The following is a 16917-nucleotide window of genomic DNA, read 5'->3' as shown; positions in this document are numbered from 1 at the left end:
TTTCCTTCATGGTAATTGTGTACTTACATTGGGTAATATGGTACATGTTTAGACATTACAGATACAGGCTGATCCACTTTAATCTTCGGGACGGGGTAATTACACATGGAACCTACTTCTGGCAACAATGTTTCATGAAGGAACGAGAAGAAATATCTTTCACTTTTGTTGATGTGTTACTAAAAATAAGCATCCTGTGTTCTCTGTCCATCATGTTGTTACAGTATTATCCTTCTGTTGTCGTTGTTTAACCTACTCACGTTAATCTCGCCGATGCATGCAATTGTTGTTACTGTTAATCCTCCACCTACATTCTGTTATGTTCATTATTCAGCCTTGCTTGAACGGTGTAAGGGTCTAAACCGAAATGTCACCTTAACGGTAAACAAAGAAGTTGTTATCCATAAATTGTCTCTACTTTGATAAAAACATGCATCCAACTGTCATAACATTGAAGTTACCAACAGAAACTTAGCTGTGCTGTTCTTGGAAAATATGCTTGTAATATTGAGAGAGTATTGTGTTTAACAGCATTTATTGTTTCAGATTACAGCTGTCTACAAATCTTTCACAGGGTTGTTATTAGTCAGTGTTATTTTTACTAGAGATAATACTGTAGGGTAATTATAGTAATTAAGCCTTTGCCTGTCTTAGAGAAGTGTATGTTAAATGAAGATAATTGGTTTTCTTCATATGTCATTGGGGATGTTGGATATTTGTGTTTGCTTCATCTGTTTCCCATTCATTCAGGATTCAGAATATGATGGAGACAAAAGCAGAGATACACAAGAGTCAGTTACTCATTCTTTGGCCCGTGTATTTTCTTTTCTTGTGTTGAAGTATGGTAAAGTTATGAACACAATGCCATTTAGAAAGTGGCCAAATGCAACAAATGTTATATTTGGGATAACACTTTCTCAGTAAAGTACAGATTCTTGTACTTTTTGGGGTTGAGTCCCGTCCGGATTCTAACCCACACTGCCAGAGTGAGGCACCTAATCGCCAGCACACAAAGTCAGCGATCTTACCCACTCAGCCACCGAGGCTTCCACAAAAATGAAAGTCCGACAACTGAAATACTTATATTGAAAACTGCAGAAAAAGAACATAGCGTATACTACTAGGTCTAAATAATAAGATAACTATCTGTTTATAACATGTTCTCTACTTTTGTTTTTGAACTTGAAATACTTGAAGCAGAGTTGAAGTAAGGTTGTTCAACTGGTTTGGATTTGGGGAAGAGTTGAACATAAAAGAAGAAATATATTTTTTTCACATTTCTGAAATGTAACTCTAGTGTTTAACTGAGAAAGAGCATATAGCTTTCAACAATTCTTTGAAGTTTGTTCACCATGGGTGAATTACCTTGCTAAATTTTCTGACAACAGTTTACTTCCAAAATAGATTTGGATTCTGCGTGATTCCCCAACAACATAGAAAAACAGTAAAAACCTCACTCTTCCATCGTTAGAACAGTTTTTATTAAAAAATTACCAAACCCAAAACATAAAGAAGTTTATTGTAAATGTAAGGTCGAAATGATCAAGCTGTTTGCCACGACTTCACAGGAAACTAAAACTGAAATATCAAACGAAAGTTGAAAAAAATAATCCAAATGACCCCACACCGTCTACAATTTCGTAAGGTACTGCAGATAAGAAGCCTTTCTTTCATGGGCTGCCTGTTCTGTTGGCAATTATTTCCAGCTTGCCTTCAGCAGCAGACAGTGTGCACCGAGACAGACAAAGCACCTGTTCAGGTAAGCTTCCATTGCTGGCAACAACGCTGCTGTAAACACACCATCAACATCGTCAACACTCCGCCATACCTGCACATCAGAAGAATCAAGTGATGTTACGATGGTTATCACCCCCGATACACCTCGTGATAGCAGCTGACCTTCACCCTTGCTGCCAGACAATGTACACCAACTCAGTAGGCAAAATATACACACGTGCCAATGTTCTACACATATAAAAACATTTTCTTAAATTGTATTTTGGCAAGTGACAAAATCCTAATAACATGGTGTTCAGCTTCATCTATGATTAAAAAAAGAACTAAAACAATTTGGAATATCACAGGATGTTGTTATTCCATATACATACCAGAACACACATTCTCATACACAGAAATATACCACCATGAATTACAAATTGTTATAGTTCTTTTTTTAAATCACAGATGAAGCTGAACAGTTGGTTGTAAAACACCTCCCAAACCAGTGAGTGAGTGAGTGAGTGGGTGGGTGGGTGGGTGGGTGGGTGGGTGGGTGAGTGAGTGAGTGAGTGAGTATTTCAGTTATAGCAAGGAATGCCAGTCTGACGCTGGATGAGCCTCTTTACTCCAGCCATATCTAACTCCTTAATTCCAGCCTAGTTCAGGAAGTGTTGAAACTGAACTTTTATAGACAGTTAGCTCCCTTGTTTCAGGCAGATGCCTGCCATCATTGTAGGACAAACAATCAAGTTACACCACTGTGCCCGCCTAATCCACTTACCTGCATCATTTACATACATCACCATCGAATATGCATTTCTTGTTTGTTTCATTTTAGCCACCATCTTAGGGAATTACATCAGACAATTTTTGCCACTGATGCATCTAATTTGGAAATGTCCTCCACATGTCTACCATAAAACCTTTTGAAAGCTTTACTGAGGATTTACTGAGGCCTTAAATGTTGTTGCCAAACAACTTCTGAGCAAGAGTTGTATGATGCAATGTAACCCATGGAACCATGGGATGAAGGAGTGAGTGAGTGAGTTGGGTTTAACACCACTTTTAACAGTATTTGAGTTATATCGCGGTGTGTCAGCTTAATGTGGGAGGAAAGCCCGAAGTGATGGAAGTCTCAGACGTTTACTACTCAGTAAAACCCACGAGCACAGGTATGGTGCAGACAAACCTAGAAACGTATTCTGGGCAAACCGGGATTGAAACCCACAATCATATGTTTATTGCATGCCAAAGGGACACAGATCGGCACAGCGAATTGCAGCGCCTTAGATGACCGGGCCAACCGGGCCACCCAAAGCTGAAGGATCTCTGTGGGAACCAGGCACAAGGTGATCACATCTGCTGTCTCACGGTCAAACAATAGGGTTTATGCATGGTGAGACACGTGTAGATCCAGGGTAGAATAGGTCTTCAGCAACCCATGCTAGCTGTAAAAGGCAACTATGCTTGTCGTAATAGGCGTCTAATGAAACCGGGTGGTCAGGCTTGCTGACTTGGTTCATTATGTCATCGTATTCCAATTGCGTGGATCGATGCTCATGATGTCAATCACTGGATTGTCTGATCCAGACTCGATTATTTACAAACCGCCATCATATAGTTGGAATATTGCTGAGTGCAGTGTTAATAAACAAACAAACAAACAAACAAACATGGTGACATGTGAAAACCATTTGCCATGTACATATAGACAACAGATAGACTGGGCTTCCTTGGTCAATGCCTATGAATGTGATGCACCAGACCACTTTGGAATATTGAACTGTACCATCAGATCACTTAAACTGACACGTATCACTTCTCGACACGAATCATCGGAAAACTCTGTGGAAGTGTGCCTGGCTTCTGCTTTTGTGGTCCCAACATCCAAAATATCAACAACAACATTCCATATTGGTCCCAAGATATAACTTCTGCTGAATTCAAAGAATGACGCTGTTTGACGTTTAAGTGTTCTTACAGTTGTACTATCTACATGCTTGAAGTACCACTAGTTGAAGAAATTGTTAAAGATGTTGAGTGTTATTGCTGTCATGTTTTCACAAACAATAGCAGAAACAGTATGTTAATGGGTAAGCACAGATATGTACACAATGGCCATATTTGGGCATATATCAATATTCATGTTCAACCAGATTCACAGCAAATTTTGGTTTGGTCAGTTATACAAACGAAAATTGTTGGTTATTGACATTTGAATACTTGAAGAGGGTAATGAATAAAAATCATGAACTAACTCATTCTTTTCTGTAAAATCCTATAGAAAGTCCAACCATTTTGTAAAAATAGTATCTGGCGAGCCCGAGTGTGGTGATCTCTGTGTATGTCCTGTTGTGTGTCATGCACGATCTGATACCGATAGCAATCTCATTAAAATCACATCTTAGTTTTCGCTACCGCTAAACAAAGATCGGAGGATATCCCATTAGGGGTCACGTATGAACAACCTTTCACCCGTCCAATAATAGCGTCGCTTACCAGATCATGAAAGTGACATTCCGAATGTGATTTCTAATCATGCAACCTCAAAAACTTTAACACGGGGTATTCCGAATGATAGTTACAGGCTAAACGACTGAATCCATACACTCTAGACCATCTATTAGCCATTCAAGAATGTTCTTTTGTTCAGATTAAAATTTTTAATCAAGAATTTGTCAAAATATGTTTTGAAGCCAATTTGAAATAAGTGCCGTAAAGCACGAGAAAGTTGCCTTCTGATTGGCTAATGTCAATTTATTGTCAGTCATTCCATTGGTTGGTCACAGTTCGTGCAAGGTCAGTCTGACTTGACCCGTGATGGGGTGTTCTCAGATCTTTGTTTAGTGGTAGTGAGAACTGAGATCTGATTTTAATGAGATTGATACTGTTAGCAGGAACTGTCCCGACTGTGGCATTAAACAACATATCACCCCCCCTATCCTCCCTGTTCCTGGCGATATTACACGATCGGACCAAGTAACATTGGCACTACAGGAGCACTTCCTTGGCAAGCTTTTAAGGTAATTACAAGCAGATGAAAAAAGCATGTCCTGGAGTACTGCTGACAAGGTTACGCCGGGGCTTTTTGTACCAGCAGAAGTTCCTACACCTTATCATCATCATGTCTTTGCCTAATTGCTAATAACACTTAATAAACCCTATACCACAGTGGTTATACCACAAGGCACTCCTGCTGAACATCTTTCGACATCATCTTCATCAGACTTTATTTCCAACACTAACAAACTTATCATGGCACAGTTTAGATCTGACCTCCTACTGGTGCTTTCAAAAGAAGATAAGTGCAAGTAGTTTTTGCTCTCTCTCCCCATCAATCAGTCGGCTCCATCAGGAGATGCTTTGATTTATTTCTGCGTTAGATTTGGATTGTTCAGAATAACAATTTGTTTGAATGATTTAAACGCATGAAATGCACTTGCATGAAACACATGCTATCAGATGTCTGTAAAAACAATGGAGATAACACTTTCCTTAAAACTCTGATAGTGATGAAAAACATATGGTTTGGCACTGGGTTAATGGTTAAAATGAAAGATAATGGAGAGCTTCTCAGACCTTGACAGGTTTGATACATTTACAAAGAAAACTATTTTTGTAAAAGATAAAGCACCATAATGTGTATTTGAGTAAAATGCCCACCCCCTATTCCTTTCCTTGGTAGAAGTTTGAGGGAGAATTGGTTTCTGGTATGTACTGTGGAGTAAAAAATGACCGTAAATCTTGAAAATTAATGCAAGCTTGAATTAAATGCGAAAAATGCGAGTGGTCTTTGTTCGCAGTAATAAAACTTTGCATGTATGTCTCCAAAATGACTATCAACAATGAGACGGTCTCAATGCACACTTTGGAAAGCGGAAATACCAATTTGAATACAAACACAAACACTGTTTATTGAGCAGCAGTTGTAACAAGTAATATTATATAAAGAATAGGAATTACACTAAAGGCATCTGGTCAGTTATTACTGATGGGGTCAAAAGTTCTACCCACTCGTGTCAAACTAGGCATCATTGACCACTCCAATCAGTGAACTGTTGTTGGTTCAACTATTATATTGCCTTTGAACTTCCTTAATGCCAGTCAAAAGAATAAACACATAAACTGACTGTGTGTTGTGTTTAGGAAAACACTGTTTATTGTTTTGACGGAAGTGCTCTACTCACCGCTAATAAGCAGTGCTATTTGCTGTTTGACTGGATTAAGGTAAGGATATGTATCATTCCACTGGGGATGGAGTGGGGCGAGTTGCATTTTTGGCTAGGGGTCAGCAGTCATATTAATTTGGAGACGCATTAATTTCAATATTTACAGTACACCCAGCATCAAAATTGGAGCTGGAATGTATAATCATGACAAGATTTCATTTTATACAAACCATTATAAATTAACTTGTGGGCTTTTTTATATATATACCTCTTGACAGACAAAACATTGTCCTCGGTGGATATTGGAATTATCACATGCTACAGATGAAGTACAAGATGTGTTGCAATTGGCTGAAATATGTCCCGGCACAATGGTGGTGCTGACACAGCATTATGGAGAGGCATTTTATCAGGGCTTCAAACCCATTATCAGCAGATCCTGCTATGGCCACACCAAAATACTGGAATGCTGGTGAAACAGCTGTCTGGCTTGTGCAGTAAGCTATGGCACATGTATTAAGGACCAACCCTGTGCAGTGAGCTATGGTATAAAGGACCATTCATGTGCATTGAGCTCTGGTATTAAGGACCAACCCTGTGCAGTGAGAATTTAGTTTCAAAATGATGCACACCCCTTTATCTGGATCTGTATATGTAGTGGCAGAAAGTGTCTCCCCTGTACAGAGAGCTAGCCAGTGGTATAAGGTGAGTGAGTGAGTTTAGTAAGCTTAGTGCCACGTACTTTGAACAGTATGTCCGTTCCATCACAGCATGACAGCTTCCTGTGTGCTGCAGGTGGTGGACATGTACCACTTAGCAACACCAAACCTGGATTCCAGGATGGTCTAAATAAGCCATCAGTTGTCATATCAGAAGCAATCAGCAAGGAGCTTTGTGATACCATGGGATACCCATTATGCCCCCAAATCCCCAAAGGGTTCACACTTGGAGACAGTCATGAAAGCAATGTACAGTATTCGCAATGAGTTCCTTTGAGACTGCACTCAGGGAGAAAACATAAACTCACTGTGCCAGCCCTTCTATATTAAATGACCAGTTGCTATAATGACATCTTTGTGGAGTGGCACTTCTTTCCTCCCTACAATATATATGCCACAGGCTGGCTGATGATAAATTCACGTCCATGTGGATCGAGGCAGAATTTATTGAGCCAACCTCTGTCCCATCTTCGAATTCAAACTTAAAGATTTCTTTGTCCATGGTCTTACTCTTCAGGCCATCAGATCAATGAAGGTGTAATCTGTTCTGTAATCACAACCAATACTAAGTTTATAGGATCAGATATAAATAGCCCAAAGGCTATGAAGCTCAACTAGATCATCACAAGTATTTGCTGACCTAATCAACACCTCTGGTCATATTCAACAGAATGTGCAAGTGTGTTGCCACGGTTATTATAAAGTTGGTCAAATATATGGTTGGGCAGTCTACACAGGAATTACAGACAGTTGAAATTCAGCCAATCAGGTGCCAGAGAAGCTAAGTAACATCTTGGCAGACTCACAACACAGGATCTGTGAATAGGTCCAACCACAGCCTACCATCTTCAGACTCACAACAAAGGATCTGTGAATAGGTCCAACCACTGACTACCATCTTCAGACTCACAACACAGGACCTGTTAATAGCTCCTACCACAGACTACCATCTAGAGTCTCACAACACAGGCCCTGTTAATAGGTCCAACCACAGAATACCATCTTCAGACTCACAACACAGGCCCTGTGAATAGGTCCAATGGCTGACTACCATCTTCAGACTCACAACACAGGATCTGTGAATAGGTCCAACCACAGACTACCATCTTCAGACTCACAACAGGATCTGTTACCTTTGCATGTGTTTGTGACGGTTGCACTTAATGGTGCAGGATACACTCACAGTTTCGTGAACACCTGGTATCATCACAATTGGATAGTGATTCATTAACACATGACATATGGAAGGAATCGTACAATCAACTTTTTATGAGAGATTTCTTATTAATATGGAAAGGGTTTTGTCACTTTATTGTAAAGTGACAAACAAGAAGAGGTTTTATACAACATACAAGATGGTTCTATGTAGCAGAACATGACAATTCTTTTAACATGTGTCCTTGACGGGTGCAAAGTGGCAGTCATCAATGATCATATCTTACTGCTGGGAGTATTTGCATGTGCATGATTATCAGTTATACATAACAACTAATATATTATCAATTATTTTCCTAAAGAGCAAGGTTTTGAAATGTTATAAGAACTGTTTGGGATGTGATATTGAAGTTGATGTTGTCTGTTGATGCTGACGAAACAGAGGAGTGACAGACAGAGGAGTGACTGTATCCACGGTGATCAGTGTGAGAGTATTCCTGCACCATGACCGTGGAATATATTTATTTTATGAAAAAATAATAATCTAGAAATGCATACAAAAGCAAGTCTAGCCAGCTCAAGCTAGCTCTATTCCACAAATCAGCATAGGGAATTTTTTTATATTTTTAGAGTCAAGAAGGATATTGTGTAATATAAGATTTCAGAGACTAAATGTTAGTCTGGTGTGATAGATGCCAATGTGATGATTCATTCATGAAATCAAAAACAAGAAACTGATATCCGCATTTCATGGGTTATCATATTTGATTTTAAAAGTAGTACACTGCTGGGCTCCAAACAATGATACCATCTGGTTTGGATGACAGTATTCAAAGTGGAACAAAAGGTTTACATTTTGTTTCCAACTTTCACAGTAAATGCATGGTTAGACTAACTGATCTAGTTTATGGAAAGAAAATATTTCACAGAAAAAAACAATTGCTATATTATCTTAATAAAATATAATTAAAAAGGAGCCCAGAGACTCTTCATTTTCAGAAACTGGAGTAATCTAGACTTGCCCACTTTTATAGACTTGCATGGACTGTATTGGATATATATGTTTCAGGGTCTTAATGACAAACTAATGCATGGCTTGGAAACCATGTTCCTGGAGAGCCAACTCAGTTGGCACATTGCAGTATGTGATCCTATTCATAATCCTGGGAAGACAGATTCTTCAGTGCTGCTGTATCTGGACAGTGTATCATATACATACAATAATGGCCAATATCATTCATGTGGAAAGGAAAACCAATCTGTAGTTAGTCTAGACGCTGTAATTAGTGCCCGTATTAAATTGATACACAAAAACGAAACTGACACTATTTCAGTACACTCATGTTCTGTTAGTATCCTGAGTACACTGACATGGGACAGCCAAATGGCAGATGATAAAGAACACTCGTGGACTGCAGTCAGCATATAGCAGAGTGAACTTGGTAGCAACCAGCAACGATATGCTACTGAAGAGATGCCGTGATGCTACTTGGATAGTGCTGTACATGAACTGCTTCATCACGGTGCATCAGAAACACACCTATACACACATTATTAGGAACGTTTTGCATTTACATACATATCATGAACTAACTAAGCTAATACCAGTAATCTACAAGGAATTACAGATTATTTACTGAATTAATTAAGTTTGTACATTGTGAGCCTTGGTAAACTTTTAAAGGGAAATATGGCTATCAAAAAATTATATGATTATGGCAAAACACTGCTCATCTAATGTCTGGTAACAGCAAACGTTTTGTGTGTTTAATGAATACATCACATTCATATTTATGTACAAATGATCATGCTAACTCATGTAGCAAAGCAGCACTGTATTTCTCTCAGGCTGAGTGCATCGGAATATGAGGTACAAACATTAATTTACATAGTGCAGACAGAGGTTAACCTGGAGTTTTTACTATTTTCATTATTATGTTAACCAATTTATATATTTTCCTTTGCGTAGATATCTTATGGCAGTTAAAAATACTTGCTAGGACTGGAACTGGTCATTTTGAATAGTGTTTGGAATGTACATGTCCCTTTGTTCATTGAAATATTCACATTTAGAAACATAGTGGAATTCATCTCCATCTACCACACAATTTACACAAACATTCAACGGAGTTCACCAGCGCACAGAATACATGCTATGTTTGAGTCTGATTGTGTGTTGCAACCTTTTTGGTTTGAAATATGACAATGTATGTTTCCAACCCTTTGAATTTTTAAAGAGTGTATTGTGTCATTCTATGCAAACCGAAATATGTTTTTGAAGGAATAGTGTATGAGCTTACAACTCTGGGAACAATAAAAGTTTTTTAAAAATTTAAAAAAAACCACACAGAACACCAAATATGGTGACATGACCAGGGGTCAGGAAAAGTTAAAATCCCAATCGGACATTTGCATTTAGGCCACGCCCCCTTCAAATAGCGTATTTTAGGACGACTTTTCCCACACATTACAAGTTGTTACGTATTCATAATATGATGTATTTTTTCAATTTAAATTGTTTAATTCACCGGACAATTAATAACAAATAATATCATTTTAGATATACATGGAAAACATACGTTTGTTTCTGTTATAATAACGATCTGTTAATGGTCTAATTAATATTCATGAGTTATATTCATGAGTCTGCTCAAGTGTACGCGTTGTAACATTTGGATCGAGACTATTATCCCATATTTGTTTATCACGTGACCTCACTGGAAAAGTTTTTTTTAAACTAAAGATTATTTAAAAACAAGACAGATAATATAATCACAAATACTAAAATATCGTTGATAGCAATAGTTATTTGAATACTTTTTTCATCTGTACTTAATTATTGACCATAAAAAAATTATATCAATCGTCACAGAAAGCAAAATGGCTGTCAATCAAGATTCAATATACGACTAGCTACTGAAAACAATAAAATCTGCAAATCCTCAATGTATGTCAACCAAGTGAAGTCGTTAGCCACGACTTACAAAATGATCATCCAGACTTTGAGGGTTTGGCAGATCCGGTCGACTGGCTGTCGTCTCGCTTTCGCTTCTTGTCTGAGGTCATGTGTCGTAGCATTGTGAGGATAATGAGGTACATCGATGATGCAAGGTATTTATGTACAGTTGTAAACACCTATCACTCAAATGAACAAGATGTTCTCAGTAATTAATCCTCGATTAATCTTTATTGCCTATTACAGTGATTGACCGATTGGACTATCATGTAGGTACGATGTATTTACAGCAAAACAAACAAAGCTTGTCAGTGTGGATAATCTTCATTGTGTTTACAACTGCAGACAGAAACTGCTCAGTCCTAACTGTTGATCATGTCCGGTCAAAATTTAAGAATGTCCGGACAATACTTTTTAAAATGTCCGGACAGAAAAATTAAAATGTCCGGTAAGCAATATTTTAAACCGGACATTTGAGATTCCCAATCGGACATGTCCAGCGCATATGACGGTTTCCCGACCCCTGGACATGCTGGACTTGAATTCATGGAAGTATCATGTCCCACGGAATGGTATTCAACATTCCTGGTGTTTGCTGAGTAATGAAATTGTATGTTAATATTAGACAAGGTTCAGCTGCTCGTGTTAATTTGATGACACATTATAGCTCTCGGGTCGATCGGCACACACACCGTTTACATTTTTATACTATCGTCGGATCATAGGTTTTCGGACATCATAAGCTTTTAGATGACCATGCCTATGGCGATTATTCGCGCCATAACAAGGGTTGTGTGTCAGACAGGCATTGTAAATACCCAGAGGCCTTGTTTCTTTAGATAAAGTTGTCTTTTACAAGTGAATGAGATGCTGTACAGTTGTTCTCGTGATCAGTGAGAACACTACAAATGTTACTTAAGTACCCGAAAACCAAGGACATGTTTTCTTAGAGAACATAGAGAAACAAGTGTGTTTCCTGATCCCAGGCAGAGACATGAGCTCAGTCAATCTACTGTGACATCAAGAACAATAGATGACATTGTACACTGTTCATAGAGGGCCGCTTCTCTCATCATCCAATGATGGAACAATTGCATAAACTGTGGGTAAAATTCAACCATGGGTTATCCGAGTGATTCCCCATTCATGATCGAATCATGAACCATGAATCAATATCACATCTTCAAGATGGTTTAACACTATCAATGTGACATTTTCAAGAAGGTTTAACACAATGTGACATTTTCAAGATGGTTTAACACAATCAATGTGACATCTTCAAGATGATTTAACACAATCAATATCACATCTTCAAGATGGTTTAACACAATCAATGTGACATCTTCAAGATGGTTTCACACAATCAATATCACATCTTCAAGATGATTTAACACAATCAACGTGACATCTTCAATATGGTTTAACACAATCAACGTGACAACTTCAAGATGGTTTAACACAATCAATATCACATCTTCAAGGTGGTTTAACACAGTTAATGTGACATCTTCAAGATGATTTAACACAATCAATGTGACATCTTCAAGATGGTTTAACACAATCAACGTGACATCATCAAGATGGTTTAACACAATCAATGTGTCTATAATAACATTTGGTTTAACACAATCAATGATACATCTTCAAGATGGTTTCACACTATCAATGATACATCTTCAAGATGATTTACCACAATCAATGTGACATCTTCAAGATGGTTTCACACAATCAATGAGACACCTTCAAGATGGTTTCACACAATCAATGTGACATCTTCAAGATGGTTTCACACAATCAATGTGACATCTTCAAGATGGTTTCACACAATCAATGTGACATCTTCAATATGGTTTCACACTATCAATGATACATCTTCAAGATGATTTACCACAATCAATGAGACATCTTCAAGATGGTTTCACACAATCAATGAGACACCTTCAAGATGGTTTAACACAATCAACGTGACAACTTCAAGATGGTTTAACACAATCAATGTGACAACTTCAAGGTGGTTTAACACAATCAATATCACATCTTCAAGATGGATTAACACAATCAACGTGACAACTTCAAGGTGGTTTAACACAATCAACGTGACAACTTCAAGGTGGTTTAACACAATCAATGTGACATCTTCAATCAGTTTTCAATGATCATGGTCTTGATTTAATAATAATTTCTACCCACATTATATGATGTTTAAATGGCCTCACAGAACATAACATCATACATAATGTGGTATTGTGAAGAGTTTGTTCTACACTGTTGACAGCAAATGACAACTTCCACAGAACCAAGGTCTTGAGTAGCATCGACAACTGTATGGACACCAAATTCTTTGTTACGTCTGTCTCAACATTCTGTTTAACCCATTAAAGCATTACAAAAATACTGGGTGTCCACAACTTCTTGTTTTAATGTCCTCTTAAACATACAAAATTGTTCAAGCAACTAACTCAGAAACAAATCAACATTTTATATCAAATGAGCATAAAAAGTTCACAATATGGAAACTTTCCAAATACTGTCTTGCCGTTTTATCATGATGACAGAAATCAAAGATAATGGCTCAAATTGCACAATCCTGTATAGGTACAATCCATGATCACTTGAGAATTATACACAGGATCAGGTCAGTGCAGTGTGGAGGGGTACTATCCCAGCTGGACACCACGGGCCCCCACCACTCAAACAGATGAAATCCACTTACCTTTCTCACACCCAGTACATCCCAATCTCAATGTGGAGTAATTGTGGCAGCAGAGAGGGGCCACGGCAGACGACAAGGCAACCAAACTGGCACCGTTTGTGAGCGTGAACTGAGGATATCTCTGGCCAACCAATCCTTGCTACCCCATCAATCAGCGGCAATTGGTGTTCTCAGTGAGACGGTGCTGTTCCCTGGTACAGAGGCAGATGCCTCCTTCCATACAACCTGTTAACACTGACTTAAATGAGTGGGATGAGTGTGCGTACATTGATAAAGTCCATGCTGAATACAATGGCTGAATATTTGTCTGATTACACTCTTAAATATAGCTTCCAAAACAGGGTTGAAGATTTGTGTTGAAAAACATCTGTTGGCTTGAAGGAGAAAGACTTTTCATACAGCTGAGATTACTTGGAGAACAATGGATGGACATTTGAGCAAAGGTTAATCAGAGTTTGCAAGATCACTGAAATCATATAAACCGCACCCCCACTACCACTAACAGAAATTTAAACGTTCATTTTGATTGATTAATAGCATTTGTTACAATTATAAAAAGCATGGATAAGATTTGGAAACAGGTGAAATCTCCTTTGTACTGTCATAGTGCCGAGAATAATATCTTTAACAGACAAATGAAGCAGTTATTGAATCCTTATTTAGCCTTGCACTGTGATATCCTTATGATATATACAGTATCATTCATAATCTATTTTTAACCAATAACCATGCTGAAAGTACCCCCTCCTTATCTATCCTCAAATAACTCAATAACAAAATGAAGGGATAAAAGTTAACAACAGTTTTTGATGAATTAACAACACTTATTATTTGATTTCTCATATATTACCCAGGATTATTTTTTATAGTCCAATTTCGGCAGAGTTAATGTCTGCTGTAACAGATACAACATGGTAACGTGACAACAACACATTCTACAGGGCAATGTGACAGTAACAGCCTCTACAGGGCAACGTGACAGTAACAGCCTCTACAGGGCAATGTGACAGTAACACATTCCACACGGCAATGTGACAGTAATAGCCTCTACAGGGCAATGTGACAGTAACAGCCTCTACAGGGCAATGTGACAGTAACAGCCTCTACACGGCAATGTGACAGTAACACATTCCACAGGGCAATGTGACAGTAACAGCCTCTACAGGGCAATGTGACAGTAACAGCCTCTACAGGGCAATGTGACAGTAACATCCTCTACAGGGCAATATGACAGTAACATCTTCTACAGGGCAATGTGACAGTAACAGCCTCTACAGGTCAATGTGACAGTAACACATTCTACAGGGCAATGTGACAGTAACACATTCTACAGCTCAATGTGACAGTAACAGCCTCTACAGGGCAATGTGACAGTAACAGCCTCTACAGGGCAATGTGACAGTAACAGCCTCTACAGGGCAATGTGACAGTAACAGCCTCTACAGGGTAACGTGACAGTAACACATTCTACAGGGCAATGTGACAGTAACACATTCTACAGGGCAATGTGACAGTAACACATTCCACAGGGCAATGTGACAGTAACAGCCTCTACAGGGCAATGTGACAGTAACACATTCTACAGGGCAATGTGACAGTAACACATTCCACAGGGCAATGTGACAGTAACAGCCTCTACAGGGCAATGTGACAGTAACAGCCTCTACAGGGCAACGTGACAGTAACAGCCTCTACAGGGCAATGTGACAGTAACACATTCCACATGGCAATGTGACAGTAACACATTCCACAGGGCAATGTGACAGTAACATCTTCTACAGGGCAATGTGACAGTAACAGCCTCTACAGGGCAATGTGACAGTAACACATTCCACAGGGCAATGTGACAGTAACACATTCCACAGGGCAATGTGACAGTAACAGCCTCTACAGGGCAATGTGACAGTAACACATTCCACATGGCAATGTGACAGTAACACATTCCACAGGGCAATGTGACAGTAACACATTCCACAGGGCAATGTGACAGTAACACATTCCACAGGGCAATGTGACAGTAACACATTCCACATGGCAATGTGACAGTAACACATTCCACAGGGCAATGTGACAGTAACAGCCTCTACAGGGCAATGTGACAGTAACACATTCTACAGGGCAATGTGACAGTAATAGCCTCTACAGGGCAATGTGACAGTAACACATTCCACAGGGCAATGTGACAGTAACAGCCTCTACAGGGCAATGTGACAGTAACACATTCCACAGGGCAATGTGACAGTAACAGCCTCTACAGGGCAATGTGACAGTAACACATTCTACAGGGCAATGTGACAGTAACAGCCTCTACAGGGCAATGTGACAGTAACACATTCCACAGGGCAATGTGACAGTAACACATTCCACAGGGCAATGTGACAGTAATAGCCTCTACAGGGCAATGTGACAGTAACAGCCTCTACAGGGCAATGTGACAGTAACACATTCCACAGGGCAATGTGACAGTAACAGCCTCTACAGGGCAATGTGACAGTAACACATTCCACAGGGCAATGTGACAGTAACAGCCTCTACAGGGCAATGTGACAGTAACACATTCTACAGGGCAATGTGACAGTAACACATTCCACAGGGCAATGTGACAGTAACAGCCTCTACAGGGCAATGTGACAGTAACACATTCCACAGGGCAATGTGACAGTAACAGCCTCTACAGGGCAATGTGACAGTAACACATTCCACAGGGCAATGTGACAGTAACAGCCTCTACAGGTCAATGTGACAGTAACACATTCCACAGGGCAATATGACAGTAACACATTCCACAGGGCAATGTGACAGTAACAGCCTCTACAGGGCAATGTGACAGTAACAGCCTCTACAGGGCAATGTGACAGTAACACATTCTACAGGGCAATGTGACAGTTACAGCCTCTACAGGGCAATGTGAAAGTAACATCCTCTACAGGGCAATGTGACAGTAACATCCTCTACAGGGCAATGTGACAGTAACACATTCCACAGGGCAATGTGACAGTAACAGCCTCTACAGGGCAATGTGACAGTAACACATTCTACAGGGCAATGTGACAGTAACAGCCTCTACAGGGGAGGGGCGGTCGGGTAGCCTAGTGGTTAAAGCGTTCGCTCGTCACGCAGAAGACCCAGGTTCGATTCCCGACATGGGTACAATGTGTGAAGCCCATTTCTGGTGCCCCCCCCCCCCCCCCCCCCCCCCCCCCCCCCCCGCCTGGAATATTGCTAAAAGCGGCGTAAAACCATACTCACTCACTCTACAGGGCAATGTGGGTACCCTACATGACAACATGACAGTACCTGAGTATACTGCTGTAGTACCCTCCATGACAACACTACGGTACACTGCTGTAGCACCCTACATGACAACTTGACAGTACCTGGGTACACTGCTGTAGTACCCTACATGACAACATGACAATACTACGGTACACTGCTATAGCACCCTACATGACAACATGACAGTACCTGGGTACACTGCTGTAGTAC

At 39.5% G+C, this 16917-nt stretch overlaps 1 protein-coding gene across 1 annotated transcript in view; it reads right to left on the bottom strand.

The window, feature by feature from the left end:
- LOC139480324 (neuronal calcium sensor 2-like) overlaps positions 1-13512 on the bottom strand; it is a 237514-nt gene extending 224002 nt beyond the window's left edge. The window contains exon 1 of the mRNA XM_071263379.1: positions 13432-13512. The gene's annotated coding sequence lies outside the window, so the exon portion shown is untranslated. The remainder of the gene's footprint in view (positions 1-13431) is intronic.
- Positions 13513-16917: the final 3405 nt, after the last annotated feature.

The sequence above is a fragment of the Haliotis cracherodii genome, unplaced genomic scaffold, assembly GCF_022045235.1.
Source record: "Haliotis cracherodii isolate W230 unplaced genomic scaffold, xgHalCrac1.p SCAF_4, whole genome shotgun sequence".
In the NCBI taxonomy this organism is placed as follows: Eukaryota; Metazoa; Mollusca; class Gastropoda; order Lepetellida; family Haliotidae; genus Haliotis; species Haliotis cracherodii.
The sequence above is the reverse complement of the archived record's forward strand: the minus strand, read 5'-3'. Positions and strand labels throughout refer to the sequence as shown.